Genomic DNA, 18400 nt, shown 5'->3' with positions numbered 1-18400 from the left:
CTTCTTAATATCTTCTGCTTCTATTAGGTCCAGACCATTTCTGTCCTTTATCGAGCCCATCTTTGCATGAAATGTTCCCTTGCTATCTCTAATTTTCTTGAAGAGATCTCTAGTCTTTCCCATTCTGTTGTTTCCCTCTATTTCTTTGCATTGATCGCTGAGGAAGGCTTTCTTATCTCTCCTTGCTATTCTCTGGAACTCTGCATTCAGATGCTTATATCTTTCCTTTTCTCCTTTGCTTTTAGCCTCTCTTCTTTTTACAGCTATTTGTAAGGCCTCCCCAGACAGCCATTTTGCCTTTTTGCATTTCGTTCCCATGGGGATGGTCTTGATCCCTGTCTCCTGTACAATGTCACGAACCTCACAGTCCATAGTTCATCAGGCACTCTATCTATCAGATCTAGGCCCTTAAATCTATTTCTCACTTCCACTGTATAATCATAAGGGATTTGATTTAGGTCATACCTGAATGGTGTAGTGGTTTTCCCTACTTTCTTCAATTTGAGTCTGAATTTGGTAATAAGGAGTTCACGATCTGAGCCACAGTCAGCTCCTGGTCTTGTTTTTGTTGACTGTATAGAGCTTCTCCATCTTTGGCTGCAAAGAATATAATCAATCTGAATCGGTGTTGACCATCTGGTGATGTCCATGTGTAGAGTCTTTTGTGTTGTTGGAAGAGGGTATTTGCTATGACCAGTGCATTTTCTTGGCAAAACTCTATTAGTCTTTGCCCTGCTTCATTCTGCATTCCAAGGCCAAATTTTCCTGTTACTCCAGGTGTTTCTTGACTTCCTACTTTTGCATTCCAGTCCCCTATAATGAAAAGGACATCTTTTTTTGGGTGTTAGTTCCAAAAGGTCTTGTAGGTCTTCATAAAACCGTTCAACTTCAGTTTCTTCAGCATTACTGGTGGGGCATAGACTTGGATAACTGTAATATTGAATGGTTTGCCTTGGAGACGAACAGAGATCATTCTGTTGTTTTTGAGATTGCATCCAAGTACTGCATTTCTGACTCTTTTGTTGACCATGATGGCTACTCCATTTCTTCTGAGAGATTGCTGCCCGCAGTAGTAGATATAATGGTCATCTGCAGTAGTAGATATAATGGTCATCTGAGTTAAATTCACCCATTTCAGTCCATTTTAGTTCACTGATTCCTAGAATGTTAACGTTCACTCTTGCCATCTCTTGTTTGACCACTTCCAATTTGCCTTGATTCATGGACCTGACATTCCAGGTTCCTATGCAATATTGCTCTTTACAGCATCAGACCTTGCTTCTATCACCAGTCATGTCCACAGCTCGGTATTGTTTTTGCTTTGGCTTCATCCCTTCATTCTTTCTAGAATTATTTCTCCACTGATATCCAGTAGCATATTGGGCACCTAATGACTTGGGGAGTTCCTCTTTCAGTATCCTATCATTTTGCCTTTTCATACTGTTCATGGGATTCTCAAGGCAAGAATACTGAAGTGGTTTGCCATTCCCTTCTCCAGTGGACCACATTCTGTCAGACCTCTCCACCATGACCCGCCTGCCTTGGGTTGCCCTGCGGGTATGGCTTGGTTTCATTGAGTTAGACAAGGCTGTGATCCTAGTGTGATTAGATTGACTAGTTTTCTGTGAGTATGGTTTCAGTGTGTCTGCCCTCTGATGCCCTCTTGCAACACCTACCATCTTGCTTGGGTTTCTCTTACCTTGGGCGTGGGGTATCTCTTCACGGCTGCTCCAGCAAAGCACAGCCGTTGCGCCTTGCCTTGGACCAGGGGTATCTCCTTACCACTGCCCTTCCTGACCTTCAAGGTGGGATTGCTCCTCTAGGCCCTCCTGTGCCTGCGCAGCCACCGCTCCTCGGGTTGCTCCTTCCGGCCGCCACCCCTGGCCTCGGACGCGGGGCGTCTCCTCCCGGCTGCCCCTGACCTCGGACGTGGGGTAACTCCTCTCCGCCACGCTTAGTGCACTGGGTCACAGCCGCCTTAAGTATCAAATAACCATTATAGAATGGCCAGATAGTATTTGTAAAATTCATAAATGAAGAGCCGCTGTTTTGACAACTGAAAACATTCCCAAAGCAGCCTTGGATTCTCCTAAACTAATGCTTTTCAAACTTTGCTGTGTATACAAATCACCTGGATGAAGGCTTTTATTCCGTAAGTCTGGGGCAGGGCCTGAGATTCTAAGTGCCTCACAGAGATGCTGACACTGCTTGTTTGTGGACTCCACTTTGAGAAGTAAGATCTTAGCCAGAAATATCCCAGCTGACTTTAGATAAACCACTGCAAAGCAGCCATGACTCCGTTAATATTTCAATAGCTTCTACTGCTCCATTATATAATAAAGGATTTGAGGGATGAGGCTTTGTAGAAGAACTTGTACATAATTCAAAACTCTGAAGAACTTGTACATAATTCAAAACCTGTTTATAGCATGCAATGAAAAAAGCTCACCTGTAGCAGTCCTGCGCTTCCCTGGTGGTCCAGCGGTTAAGAATCCACCTGTTAATGCAAGGGACACGGGTTCAATTCCTGGTCTAGGAAGATCCCAGACAGCAAAGGGCAGCTGAGCCCTTACAACACGACTACTGAAGCCCATTCACCTGGAGCCCACTCTCAGCAACCAGAGACGTCACCACCATGAGCAGCCCCACATCCGGCAACGAAGAGCAGCCCCCACTCGCTGCAGCTAGAGAAAGCCTGTGCACAGCAGTGAGGATTCTGTACAGCTTCAAAAAAGCAACAGTCCCCCACTTATGCATATTAATAAATGGAGTAAAACCTTTAAAAACTGTGAATTATTCTACTGTATACTTGAAACTTACATACTATTGTACATCAACTGTACCTCAATAAAAAGATTTTAAATAAATAAAAGCTTGGAAATGGGGGGAAGAAAAACAGTCCTTCAAATTTTGAAACTTCGTGCAAAAATTTTCGATTGACCTTCATCAGGTTTCCTTAAAATAATGGATATTTCTCAAGGAGCTCTTCCTCTGTAGTAGACTGGCACGCTCCCCATTTGATATTCAAGTAACACTCCACCCTTGACTGTTGACTTTCGTAGAAAATCTCTGTCGGATGTTGCATGAAAGGATACACTCTTCTGGCACATTGGTAGAAAAAGTATTAAAAAGAAAGGTGCAGAGACAGACACCACGGTCATGACATTGAAGTCCCAGTAAGACAGGTTTGCGTAACTATCTGAGATGCAGATAGTTATGCCAGCAAGGAGGCTGCAAGGCAGAGGCATCTTCTTGGGTAATCGGTTACTGAAGGACAGGGAAGCCTGGCGTGCTGCAGTCCATGGGGTCGCATAGAACCAGACATGACTGAGCAGCTGAGCAACCACCACCACCACCACACCGTATGTGGTGACCACCCTATAGAGGAACTTAGCAGCCCATGTGGTCTTGACTTGACCATTTGTAGGAACAGCAGTCAGGTGGTCATGGAGGTAATTCTATAAGATCAGGTCTGGTTTCTGTCAGACGGGACCAGCCAGTGCAAAGCCAGGAAGCAGCAGCTCTGGGTGGAGTAAGCCCTAATGGGGAAGGTCTCCTTAGTGACCTCTGCAGAGGTCAGGTTTTTGTCTCGGTTACATTAAATCAAGGAGGAAGATGGATATGCATGTCTCATCCTACAGAAGAATCTAGAGAAGCAGAGAATCCCAGTTGGGGGAAAATTCAGGGGTGGCTCAGTAAATCCATAGCTGGTCAAACTCTCCATTCCAGTATCCATTCAGAATTCATTCCTTTCTGAAACCATTGCCAGTTTCTGCTCTTCGGGTTCAGTTTCTGTTTTTCTGTTACCAGTAGTTACAAAACCAAGCCTCCTCTCTTCAGCTACATGTTTCAAATTCTTTATCTGCATGTTTAATACTTTACAGCAAAGCCATGGTCAAACAGTTACTTTATGTGTGTGTGTGTTGAGAGCCTAATTTTTGGTATCTTTTTAATTTTTTAAATTTATTTAAAAAATTTTAAATTGTAGTATACTTGATTTATAATGTTGTGCTAGTTTCAGGCATACAGGAAGTGATTCAGTTTTATATATACTGTAGCCTCCAGGCTCCTCTGTCCAAGGGATTCTCCAGGCAAGAATACTGGAGTGGGTAGCCATTCCCTTCTCCGAGGAATCTTCCCGACCCAGGGATCGAACCCAGGTTTCCTGCGTTGAAGGCAGATTCTTTACCATCTGAGTCATCAGGGAAGCCCATAATATATTGTTTTTTAGGTTTTTTTCCCTTACAGGTTATTGCAAATTTTTTTCTATGATGGAAGTAATGGAGATAGTAAGCTTGGACAATGTAGAGCTATAGAAAACCCCCAAATGTCCATAATTCTTATAATTCAGAAGCAACCACTATTAACATTTTAGTGTGTTTATTTCTGTTTTCCTCTTGAAGTGAAAGTGAAAGTCGCTCAGTTGTGTCTGACTCTTTGCAACCCCATGGACTATACAGTCCATGGAATTCTCCAAGCAAGAGTACTGGAGTGGGTAGCCTTTCCCTTCTCCAGGGGATCTTCCCAACCCAGGGATTGAACCCAGGTCTCCCGCATTGCAGGAGGATTCTTTACCAGCTGCGCCACATGGAAGCCCAATTTTCCTTTTACTAAACCTCAATGTATTAAAGCAATATCAAAACTTAGAAAATCTTCTAAGTTATACAGATTTCTCTAAGACTCCTTGCACCTCCCGCCATCACCTGTGCCAAGTCTCACTCCCCAGGGGTAATCATTTTCATCTAATCCTCTGAATGTAAAGGATTTTATTTTTTTGTGGTGGTTATCCTCTAACTTCTCACTTCTATTTATTGACATTAATGTAGGTGGTCTTCATCAACTAGTTGAAGATGAGGAAAGATATGAAATATGAGGAAATTAGGACATTTACAGATACTCCACCTTTTCCTTCCTGAGTTTTGTTAAATTGTTTTTAAATTGTTGACATTCATAACTGTGGACAATTCTGAGAGAGACGGGAATACCAGACCACCTGACCTGCCTCTTGAGAAATCTGTATGCAGGTCAGGAAGCAACAGTTAGAACTGGACACGGAACCACAGACTGGTTCCAAATAGGAAAAGGAGGACGTCAAGGCTGTATATTGTCACCCTGCTTTCTTAACTTCTATGCAGAGGACATCATGGGAAACACTGCACTGGAAGAAACACAAGCTGGAATCAAGATTGCTGGGAGAAATATCAATCACCTCAGATATGCAGATGACACCACCCTTATGGCAGAAAGTGAAGAGGAACTCAAAAGCCTCTTGATGAAAGTAAAAGAGGAGAGTGAAAAAGTTGGCTTAAAGCTCAACATTCAGAAAACGAAGATCATGGCATCCGGTCGCATCACTTCATGGGAAATAGATGGGGAAACAGTGGAAACAGTGTCAGACTTTGTATTTTGGGGGGCTCCAAAATCACTGCAGATGGTGATTGCAGCCATGAAATTAAAAGACGCTTACTCCTTGGAAGAAAAGCTATGACCAACCTAGATAGCATATTCAAAAGCAGAGACATTACTTTGCCGACTAAGGTCCATCTAGTCAAGGCTATGGTTTTTCCAGTGGTCATGTATGGATGTGAGAGTTGGACTATGAAGAAGGCTGAGCACCGAAGATTTGATGCTTTTGAAGTGTGGTGTTAGAGAAGACTCTTGAGAGTCCCTTGGACTGCAAGGAGATCCAACTAGTCCATTCTGAAGGAGATCAGCCCTGGGATTTCTTTGGAAGGAATGATGTTAAAGCTGAAACTCCAGTACTTTAGCCACCTCATGCGAAGAGTTGACTCATTGGAAAAGACTTTGATGCTGGGAGGGATTGGGGGCAGGAGGAGAAGGGGACAACAGAGGATGAGATGGCTGGATGGCATCACGGACTCGATGGATGTGAATCTGAGTGAACTCTGGGAGATGGTGATGGACAGGGAGGCCTGGCGTGCTGCGGTTCATGGGGTCGCAAAGAGTCGGACACGACTGAGCGACTGAACTGAACTGAACTGAACTGATAATGCTGATAGGGCTTCCCAGGTGGCGCTAGTGGTAAGGAACTTGTCTGCCAGTGCAGGAGTTGTGAGAGACGTGGGTTCGATCCCTGGGTCAGGAAGATCCCCTGGAGGAGGGCATGGCAACGCACTCCAGTATTCTTGCCTGGAGAATCCCACGGACAGAGGAGCCTGGCGGACTACAGTCCACAGGGTTGCAAAGAAGCGGATACAACTGAAGTGCCTTAGTGAGATGCACGCATATAACGCTGATAGTGTGTTGTGGCTTTAAGGGGCTCTTCCATGCATGCTGTTTGTAGACTGAGTTTGGGGATATACGCCCAGGGAAAGACAGAGAAAGAGAGGGAAAGGGGAGTAGGGAGGACCCAACTGTCTCAGTCATTCTTTAATTAATTATGCTGATAATAACCCCATCTTAAGCTGACTTGTGCCAACATTGTCTCTGAACTTGGAATTTCTCTGGGCCTCATTTAGAAAGAAGTTCTCTTCCTTATGAAGTTTTAGACTGTGGCTTTCACTCCTCTATCTGCACCTTCAGTCTGATCCTAATTAGTTTCTGTCTTCTAGGATTTCTGCAAACCTTTGGTGAGTTGCTAGCTCTGTCCCATGGAGGTATATTACGTTTTTAATCTTTAAAATGTTTTTTAAAATTTATGTGATGGTTCTTCTGTTATCTCCCTGGGACTTCATGGGGCAGAGGGTTAGATGTGTGTGTTCAGTCCACCCTTGGCAACACTAGGAATAACCTCCCCTGTATGACCACTGCATGGTTTCAGCCATGTTATTATGAATCTGATATCTCACTAACTGAATTGGTTAACTTAAATCCCAATAAAAACAAAGCTCCAGCATCTTGTCAATATTTATTCAGATACCAGAACCTTCAGCTCCTTCCCCCACTTTGTTCTGTCTTCTAGTGGCCCTGCCTCCTGTCATTTTCTTCTGTTAGATCCATTCTCATCCTAACCACCTCCCATGTGGTTCCCATAAATGCACTCTGCAAAAACCAAAAGGAAATCGAAGAGTAATTATGTCCCATTCCTACTTAAAACTACATTAGTTTTTTTTGTTGTTTTAAACTACTATTTTGGTGCCTATTCTGTGTTGACCCCTGTTCTAGGTACTGGGCATATGGCAGAGAATGAAACAGAGACAAACTCCCACCCTGAGGTGCTTATATTCTAGAAGGCAGGGTAATGTTATATCCTTTAGGACCACAGCCATCAGCTCCATACAAATTGGCAAGCACCAGAAGTATAAAGTGTGTAATGCTGCCAGCTTAGGAAATGCATCATCAGAAACTCCTGGCTAGCTTACCAATACCACAGACTGTGTTCTAATGGCTTACTTGGTGGTCAGAATCTCTTTGTCCATGGATCAGCGGATATTTAATAATGAAAATAATAATCCCTTTTAAAGGAACAGATAAATGTTAGAATTCAATTCTTAAAATTTGAAAACAACATCAGTATCCTACAATATTAATGGTTAACAAGTTGTGACATATCTGTGAAATGGAAATAGACTATTATAAACAATATTTATATAGACTTTTTGAGACTGTGAAGATTTTTTAAGATGAGAAAATTGTTGTCATCAAGTGAAAAAAAAACTCATAAAAATCGTGTATATAGTTGGATTATGTATGTTAATGAAGCTGTCTCAGTATTCAAAAATACAGCAGTATCACTGCTTTCCACTGTGCTATCTTGAATTCCAGATTAACATCTTGGGCAGATTCTATAACACGGCTGCTACTTTCAGGGTTGGACGTGTATTTCAGTTTTAAAGCTTCGGGCTCATTTCTGACTCAATCTCTTTTCCTCCCCTCACACAGTAGAAGCTGGAGCTCTGAACACAACAAAAGGAGGGGAGCTGGTCCAGCTGGCTCTGGGGTATGGAGAGGGTCAGCCTCCACCTTCTTCTGTGATGGCACATGGGTCTCAGTGGGGAGGCATCACTAGTCTCTCTCTGGTTCATCATGTTCTTGACTGATGCCAATGCCTCTGAGGATGAGGTGGTCCCCAGGCAGGTGAAGTGTGGGTGCCTCGGGGCAATGCTCAGCTTTCCCCATGGTCCCCTCTGTTGGTGTGAGGAAGAGAAGGTCCAACCAGACTTCCTTCAGGTTGCCCTGCTGGGCAGCCTTCCAGTCTGTCTGGGTTGTGCATCGACCACTCACGGGTCTCCTGGGCTGCCCCTGCGCTTCTGCTTCTCCTCTAATTCCCCACTGCTGCACACAGACTCTTGAGGCTCCAGGTGCCCCTGCTGTGTCCTTTAACACCACAGCCAACAGACTGGGGCCAGGAGCCCTTCCTTCTTCTAGGCACACTGTATCTTCAAGCCTTATTGGGAGTGGCTTTTCTACTCTCACCATCAGAAATTTTAGCCCAGAAATGAACATTTAGTCTCTATGCTTGCCTCATAAACAATGGGAGACACACCCAAACAAGCTCAAATGCTTTAGTACAATGGCAGCACAAAGTTCCCAAGAGGTTGAAACTTAGCAGGCATCACTCAGGAACCAAGATGCTAGCCTACTCTTCCTCAAGGCATCTGATGAATCTCTATGAATTATTCTCCTGGATTTCTTCCCCTCGTGCCCACCCACTAGGCCTTTCCTCTGGTAAGATGAAGGCAAAGAAAGGAGTTTCTGAGGGTGGTGGTTGGTAGTGGTAAGGTTGATTCTATACTTTTTAATAAGCTCTGGTGGAACGTTTTGAGTCCTAATTATTTACAGCTCTTTAGAGAATGATGGGGCTTCCCTGATGGCTCAGACGGTCAAGAATCTGCCTGCAGTGCAGGAGACGTGGGTTCAATCCCTGGGTCAGGAAGATCCCCTGGAGAAGGGAATGGCTACCCACTCTAGTACTCTTGCCTGGAGAATTCCATGGACAGAGAGCCTGGCAGACTACAGTCCATGGGGCCACAACGAGTCAGACATGACTGAGCAACTAACACTTTCACTTCACTTCAGAGAATGATCTCAGCTTTGGGCAGTAGCTACAACTCTGGACCAACAGGAAATCTCAGACAATATTAGGAAGTGGGTAAGGGGAAGACCAGAGATACTTTTCAAGTTCAATTACTTTTATCCCACTCTCTGTCTTTATATTATTTAATTTGTATTATCTGGTGAAAAGTCTTCTCAATTCATCCAACTCTTACAGTTTTGTTAAATGTCTTACCTAGTGACCTGCTGCCTGGTCTCGATACCATGACCAGGACCCCACTCTTGTCCTGTCACCAAGAGCAAGCAGCTGGCCACTGTGCCCTTGACAAGAAGAAATAGAGTGCAGGGATGCCAAACAGGGCAAGTGGGATCTGGCTTCCTGCTGTCTCATTTCTTGCCTGCGTCTTCAGATTCAGGTCACTCATTCTTTTTTTTTTAGAGCAGCCATCGGCAACTGGCTATGTTTGTGTTTCTTATTCATTTATTTACTTGGCTGCATCTGGCCTTAGATGGGGCACTTCGTTGTGGTACTCCCCCTTCTCTAGTTGTGGCAAGGGGGCTCAAGGGCGCGGGGTTAGTAGTTGTGGACTTGGACTTCTTTGCCCTGCAGCCTGTAGGATCTTAGTTCCCCAACCAGAGATCCAACACCCATCCTCGGCATTGGAAAGCATATTCTTAACTACTGTACCACCAGAGAAGTCCCAGGTCCCTCACTTTCGTCTCAGGATCCAGTCTAATGAATCGCACGGTTACGGCTGCTCAGCCTAGACTTGCCCTGAGTCCTGCTTTGCTTCTGAATTTTCAGGAAGAGCATCCCGTCCATGCCAGCTTCACTCAGCTTTAAAGCCAGATGTGACCACCTGTGCCACTTCACGAAAGCTTCTGGCATCAAGGCTAAGAACAGCCATGAATTGCAGTATTTTTTAAAGTTGTGGTAAAATATCCCTGGTAGCTCAGTGGTAAAGAATCTGCCTGCAATTAGGAGATGCAGGTTTGATCCTTGGGTTGAGAAGATCCCCTGGAGAAGGGAATGGCAACCCACTCCAGATTCTTGCCTGGAGAATCCCATGGACACAGGAGCCTGGCGGGCTACAGCCCATGGGGTTGCAAAGAGTCAGACACGACCGAGTGACTAAACCACGACCAAAATAAACATCACTGTGTAAAATTTACCACTTTAAACGTACAATTCAGTGGCACTAAATAAATGTAAAAGTTGCATTACCATCACCATTGTCTATTTCTAGAAGGTTTTCATCATCTCAAACAAAAGTTCTGTATCTTTTACACAGTAGCTCCCATCCCCTGCTGGCTTGTTTCTGGGCACCTCTGTTCTGCTTTCTGTCTCTATGAGCTCGCCTATTCTCGATTGTTCATATGACATTAATGTTTTTCCCCAAGGCTTACTCACCTCTGTTTACATTAATCTTTGAGTGTCAGACTTTTGTGGGTTTTTGTTGTTGTTACTGTTCTTTTTTTCTATTTTTAAAAATGAAGTATAGTTGATGCACAATATTATATAAGTTATAGGTATACTTTTAATGGTTATATCCCATTTATAGTTCTTATAAAATATTGGCTATATTCCCTGTGTTAATATATCCTTTGAGCTTATTTTATACCCAGTAGTTTTATACCTCTTAAAATCCTACTCCTGCCTGCCCCCTCCCATCTTCTCTGTCCCCACTGGTAACCACTAGTTTGTCCTCTGTATCTGTGAGTCTTTCTTTTTTGTTTTATTTACTAGTTTGTGTCATTTTTTAGATTCCACATATAAGTGATGGCATACAGTATTTGTCTTTCTCTGTCTGATTTATTTCACTTAGCATAATACCCTCCAAGTCTATTCATGCTGCAAATGGCACAATTGCATTCCTTTTTTCCTTAATGGCTGAGTAATATTCACTGTATATATACACCCCATCTTCTTTATCTGTTTATCTGTGGATGGATACTTAGGTTGTTTCTATATTTTGGCAATTGGAAATAATGCTGCTTTGAACATTGGAGTGCCATGACCCAGCAATTCCACTCTTAGGTATATATCCAGAAAACAAAAACACTAATTCAAAGAGTGCACAGAATTTGAAGCAGGAAAATAAGAGAGGTAACAGTTAAGAAAAGTGTACAAATGCATATCACGCCCTCGCCCCCTTCCCCACCAGAAAAATAGACAGGACCGTGGCTCTTGACTGGAGCACAAATGTGGAGAATTAAGTGTCTCGTAACTGCTGCCTCCGTGACTTCTGCCATTCATTTGTATCACTTGTAGCATTTATTACATTTCTTTTCATGTAAAGAAACTTTAAATCACTGAAAAGTCAGTGTCATTCATAAATGAGAAGGAAACTATAAACACTGATAGAATGCAAAGAGTTAATAACATTTTAGCTAGAAACCATTGCTTGCAAAACTTGTTTTTTAAAAATGCTTGTTTTTTTAAAAAGCTTGTTTTGATAAAACAAAGCCTGTTTTAAAAAAATGATCAGCAGGTATTGGCATTAGTGCTGAAAACTGCCACCAGGCTGACATTTTCTCTTTCCTGAATTCAGAAAGATTTGCAGCCAGTTACGTAGTACTATACCTAGAGACCACTGAAGTCTTTTCACACACTGGTTTTAAGAGGCCAGCATTTTGGGAAGTGACACTTTGTAAATGTTTTACAGTTTGCTTATGTTTTCCCAAGTGTTATATAGTCTCTCCAAGCTTTACTTAGCCTAATACAAGTCCCTTATATACATGTAGTGAGGAGGAACTTTAAATATTTTTTGTAATTCCTCTTCCTATGGAATATTTCTGAAATTATTTTTGTGTTGATTTAATTATCAAGAAAAGAGTTGCAGATCCTGAGATGAAAAAGATTATTTGAACTTAGCAAGGCAAAAAAGATTTTTAAAAAGGAAGAAAAAGAAAAGAGAGGAAGAAAAGAAAAGGCATGTTAATTCTTTAATAATTCAAGATTTCAGTGATCTGAAAGTACTGGGCGGGGGCGGAAAGTCACCTGCATAGTAATAAAGCATGCATCATTTGAATGGATTAAAGTTTAAATCACTCCAAAGCAGCTTATTTTTCATCCATCACCATGGATACAAAAAGGACAGCTCAAGTGCAGACATGTGACATCACAAGCATGTCCAGACAGGCCAGGGAGGAGAGCCATGAAGGGAGGGGAGGCAGAGGGAAAGGGTTATTGTTAAAATGATGAATCAGATGTTCAGTTGGGAGGATTAAACAGAAGGAGGCACGAAGCCAACTGAGAAGCTTGGAGACGGGCAGTCGTTTACAGTGACCTTTAAATACCTTCTTAGCCAGAAATAGAAGCAGAGGAAGACTGAGAGAGGTAGATCAGATCAGTCCCCTCTCAGAGGGCAGTTTTGATAGTTGGTTTTTTTTTTTTTTATGTTCTCCTTATTTTATGTGTAGGCTTTAATTTTAACTAATATTCTAAGGGCCGTGCAAAAGGAAATTACCTGTATGGGTTAAGGGAACCAAAGAGGAGAGGTGGGGGTCACTAAAACTTAGGAACTCAGAGAAAAGATCCAACAGGGCTGGTATCTATACCCACAGGAGAGAAATCCAGGTATCTGGTCCAAGGAGCAGCAAAAAACATGTCAGACTAGAACCGACTGCTGCTGCTGCTGCTGCTGGAGTAACATTATAGGAGCAAGGACATGAAGAACATCCCTCTCCTCACTGCCTGCCTTCCAGCCCTTTCCTTAATGCCTCCTGCTGTCAGAACCCGGCAGTGAGCCAAGTCACAAGGGAGCCTGGGAGATGCAGTTAGCTGCGTTCTAGTCTCAGCATCACATAATAGAAAATAGAAAGGCAGGCTAGGAACTGAGAAACAATCGCATATAACTGGCAGCATTCCAGTTCAACTTTGGCATGGACATAAGCCGTGGTACTCGGTCAATCAGTGACAGCCACCAGTGAAAACTGCTGGGTTCTGGAGAGAAATGAGGTAGATTGTCATATGCCAGGGCAGGAGCCCTGTTTTCTTTCCTAAAGATTACCAGTGAGGTTAGTTGGAAGTATGAGATACTCTCTGGAAAGTCCTGGAAATTACTGACAGGGAAGTCTTGACAGTGGAGGTACTATAAATCAGAAGGGGTCAGCAGACAACCAGTTTGGCTGATCTTATGTATATTAAAGACTAGGGAGCTTAGACTTACGTGTGCTTTTCTTAAAAGAATTAAGAAATCACCAGACACTATGAACCCATTTGAATAAAAGTTTATCATCACTTTTGGGGACATCTATTGGTTTTGCCCCATATTCCTTCTTGTAGCAAGATTCCAGTTTTCCTTTGGATAACCACCTCTCTCAACTCTTCTGGATGAACATGAAAATTCTTTTCTGCCTTCTCCACCCAAAGGATCCACCTGGCCACAGTAATTAGTTCATGCTCAGGTATGAACAGAGATTTTAATACCAGGATTTCTTCTGGATCAATCAGAAAAGAGGTATTCTTTTCCAATGGGGTTGTTAGACGAATAGAATGTAAGCCCGGAGCTTTGGTGGTCAAACCTGACAGGGAAAGCCTGCCAGACATAAAACCTGCGCATTGGAAAATACATGCAAGAGGTAAAGAAAAAACAAAAATTTAACTGGGCTTCCCTGGTGGCTCAGTTGGTAAAGAATCTGCCTGCAATGCTGGAGACCATGGTTCAGTCCCTGGATTGGGAAGATCCCCTGGAGAAGGAAATGGCAATCAACTTCAGTATTCTTGCCTGGAAAATCCCATGGTCAGATGACCCTGGTGGGGCTACACTCCATGGGGTTGCAAGAGTCAGACACAACTTGGGGACTAAACCACCACCATATTGTAGCTGGGTCTACTTCTAGAGTTTTCTATTATATAATTTAATCTTCTTTTGTTTTTTTTTTTTACTAACCCATTTTTTAAAATTGAGGTTAAGTTCACATACAGGGAAAAACATCTATCTTAAGTATAAATTCTAATGAGTTTAGATAAAGGAAACACTCTTTTAACTACTACCTCAGTCAGTTCAGTTCAGTTCAGTCGCTCAGTCGTGTCCGACTCTTTGCGACCCCATGAATCACAGCACGCCAGGCCTCCCTGTCCATCACCAACTCCCGGAGTTCAATCAGACTCACGTCCATCGAGTCAGTGATGCCATCCAGCCATCTCATCCTCTGTCATCCCCTTCTTCTCCTGCCCCCAATCCCTCCCAGCATCAAAGTCTTTTCCAATGAGTCAACTCTTCGCATGAGGTGGCCAATGTACTGGAGTTTCAGCTTCAGCATCATTCCCTCCAAAGAAATCCCAGGGCTGATCTCCTTCAGAATGGACTGGTTGGATCTCCTTGCAGTCCAAGGGACTCTCAAGAGTCTTCTCTAACACCACAGTTCAAAAGCATCAATTCTTCAGTGCTCAGCCTTCTTCACAGTCCAACTCTCACCTCCATATATGACTACTGGAAAAACCATAGCCTTGACTAGATGGACCTTAGTCGGCAAAGTAATGTCTCTGCTTTTGAATATGCTATCTAGGTTGGTCATAACTTTTCTTCCAAGGAGTAAGCGTCTTTTAATTTCATGGCTGCAGTCAGCATCTGCAGTGATTTTGGAGCCCCTCCAAAAATAAAGTCTGACACTGTTTCCACTGTTTCCCCATCTATTTCCCATGAAGTGATGGGACCAGATGCCATGATCTCCGTTTTCTGAATGTTGAGCTTTAAGCCAACTTTTTCGCTCTCCTCTTTCACTTTTATCAAGAGGCTTTTGAGTTCCTCTTCACTTTCTGCCATAAGGGTGGTGTCATCTGCATATCTGAGGTGATTGACATTTTTCCCGCCAATCTTGATTCCAGCTTGTGTTTCTTCCAGTCCAGCGTTTCTCATGATGTACTCTGCATATAAGTTAAGAAAGCAGGGTGACAATATACAGCCTTGACGTACTCCTTTTCCTATTTGGAACCAGTCTGTTGTTCCATGTCCAGTTCTAACTGTTGCTTCCTGACCTGCATACAGATTTCTCAAGAGGCAGGTTAGGTGGTCTGGTATTCCCATCTCTTTCAGAATTTTCCACAGTTTATTGTGATCCACACAGTCAAAGGCTTTGGCATAGTCAATAAAGCAGAAATAGATGTTTTTCTGGAACTCAGTCAAGATATAGTAAATTCACATCACTCTAAAATTGTCTTTCACTCCCTTTCAGTCAGTCACTACCCTGACTGTCCCAATTTTTACCGATACAGATGAACTTTGTCTGTTTTGAACTGATTCATGGAAATATACATCAGATATATTTTTTTGTGTCTGACTTCTTTTGCTCAACATCATGTCTTTGAAATTCATCCATGTTGATCAGTCATTAATTCTATTGATGACCAGCATTACATTATAATTTTTATTCTCATGTTGATGGGTATTTGAATTATTTCCTATTTTGCCTGATATGAATAAAGCTGTTATAGACACTATTGATTAAGTACTTTTTGGATATATGTTTTTATAGCTCCTGTGTAAATACCTTGGAGTGAAATTACTAAGTCTTGTTAGAAACGTATGTCCCAAAGATATCTCAAACATGGTCACCAAACCACTTATTACTGTCCTTGACAAGTAATGAATAAATTCTGTTCATACTTGCCCTTCTGTCCTCACCATCTTTGGTGAAGTGTGCATGTGTGCGAAATCACTTTAGTCGTGTCCAGCTCTTTGCAACCCCATGGACTGTAGCCCGCCAGGCTCCTCTGTCCATGGAATTCTCCAGGCAAGAATACTGGAGTGGGTAGCCATCCCCTTCTCCACAGATCTTTCCAGCTCAGGGATCGAACTCTGGTCTCTTGTATTGCAGGTAGATTCTTTACTGTCTAAGCTCCCAGGGAAGCCTGTCAATTCTTTCTAAAACGGAGATCAAATCATATTGACCCCCAAATTTATTAGTCACTACCTCATGGCTTTTGGGATTAAACAGAAGCTTAAAAAGGTATTTAGGGACTTCCCTTGTGGTCCAGCAGTTAAAAATCCACCTTGCAATGCAGGGGACACAGAAACGATCTCTAGTCTGCTTGGGGAACTAGGATTCCCACACCTTGGAGCAGCTAAGGTCATGCACAGCAGCTAAAGAGTCCATCCGCTGCAATTAGTGAGCCCTCATGATGCACCGAAAATCCCGTGTGCTGCAACTAAAACCAGCACAGCCAAATGAATACATTAAAAAAACAATTCATTTAAAATCTAGCCTTTGCTTCCTCTTCAGGTGTACACTGGAGAGAGAGGGGGCCATTCCCTCGCCCAGTGTATGCGCTACATTTCCGCACGCCCTCCCCATGATGTTTACTGAAGGATTTGCCCTGCATCTCTGGGCATGCGCTGTCCTGCTTGGGTATATACTGATTTATTTCTGCCTTATATATCTTTCCACTTCTGGTTAGCTTTAGGTGACATAAACTCTAATTCAAGAGTCATTTCCTCTGGGAAGCATATCTGGGCCACCAGGCTGAGTTGAGAGTTTCTTCTCCAAGTCCCCTTAGCACCTTAGGCATATCTTTATAATTGCCCTTATTACATAGGACTTGCTATCAGAAAACTTACCTTTCTTGTTCGTTAGATAGCAGGCAGCTGGAAGACAATGATTTCAATTTTCATCTCTGTATTCCCCCAAGTACTCAATATGTATTTAATGAATGAATGAAATTTTCTAGCTCAGATTTTCCATTTTCCAAATGGCAGTTCTTCTCTATGCCATTTACCTGTTTTCACTGAAAAAAATAGCTGCCTATTCTGCTAGATCTCTGAAGTACTAAAAATAGTTTTTCTTTACATAGGATATTTATTGTTAATTAAAAATAGTCACTTATTTTAACAGAATCTCCTGTGGGTTATTTTCAGTTGAGAACAGGCAAGTTATCTACTAAGGAAACTATATTATTCTCCCTTTCACATTGAACAATGTGAATACAAATAAAATTACATTTTCCTTCAATGCTAGTCCAAAACAGTGTTGAAGACAGCATTTTGACCTATAAGTTGACTTACTTAAAGATGTAATTGTGGAGGAACAAACTATGAAAACATGTATTACAAACTAGCTTAAAACAACTTTGGGTTTAGTTCTTTTTATGCAAAACAAAGCTCAGATGGTAAAGGATCTGCTTGCAATGCAGGAGACCAGGGTTCAATCCCTGGGTCAGGAAGATCCCCTGGAGAAGGAAATAGCAACCCACTCCAGTATTCTTGCCTGAAGAATCCCATGGACAGAGGAGCCTAGTGAGCCTACACTCCACGGGGTCACAAAGAGTGACAGGACTGAGCAACTTTCACTCAGGCAAAACAAAAGCAATGCCCCCTCCCCCATACAAATAGACTCCATGAAATTGAGAAACTATTAGTGATTTACTCACCAATTATGAAATAAAAATACTAGTAAATATCTCAATACTTTTCTTTCTCCACTAACAAAATAATTAACTTGTAAATTTCAAAGTGATCAAATAAAATTTATCCTTTAAAGAAAAGTATGTTAGTCACTCAGCCATGTCCAACTCTTTGGGACTCCATGGACTATAGCCCGCTAGGTTTCTCTGTCCGTGGATTTCTCCAGGCATGAATACAGGAGTCAGTAGGCATTCCCTACTCCAGGGGATCTTCCCAACCCAGGGATCAAACCTGCATCTCCTGCATTCCAAGCAGATTCTTTACCACCTGAGCCACCGGGGAAGCCCTTATTTAAATAAAGCAATAATCAAAGGGTATCAGCCTTTCTGTACTGCAAAGGCAAATAATAACAACAACCAGACTAAATTTGTTCTTATACGAGGAGACCACTTTCTATGTCTCCAATTTTACTGTTCTTTAATCAAATTGCCAACATCGGCTGGATCATCAGAAAAGCAAGAGAGTTCCAGGAAAACATCTATTTCTGCTTTATTGACTATGCCAAAGCCTTTGACTGTGTGGATCACAAGAAACTGTGGAAAATTCTGAAAGAGATGGAAGTACCAGATCGCCTGACCTGCCTCTTGAGAAACCTGTATGCAGGTCAGGAAGCAACAGTTAGAACTGGACAGGGAACAACAGACTGGTTCCAAATAGGAAAAGGAGTACGTCAAGGCTGTATATTGTCACCCTGCTTATTTAACTTATATGCAGAGTACATCATGAGAAATGCTGGGCTGGAGGAAGCACAAGCTGGAATCAAGATTGCTGGGAGAAATATCAATAACCTCAGATATGCAGATGACACCACCTTTATGGCAGAAAGTGAAGAAGAACTAAAGAGCCTCTTGATGAAAGTGAGAGAGTGAAAAAGTTGGCTTAAAGCTTAACATTCAGAAAACAAAGATCACGGCATCCGGTCCCATCACTTCATGGGAAATAGATGGGGAAACAGTGTAAACAGTAGCTGACTTTATTTTTCTGGGCTCCAAAATCACTGCAGATGGTAGTTGCAGCCATGAAATTAAAAGACGCTTACT

Source organism: Oryx dammah, unplaced genomic scaffold, assembly GCF_014754425.2.
Source record: "Oryx dammah isolate SB20612 unplaced genomic scaffold, SCBI_Odam_1.1 HiC_scaffold_4, whole genome shotgun sequence".
Lineage (NCBI taxonomy): Eukaryota > Metazoa > Chordata > Mammalia > Artiodactyla > Bovidae > Oryx > Oryx dammah.
The sequence above is the reverse complement of the archived record's forward strand: the minus strand, read 5'-3'. Positions refer to the sequence as shown.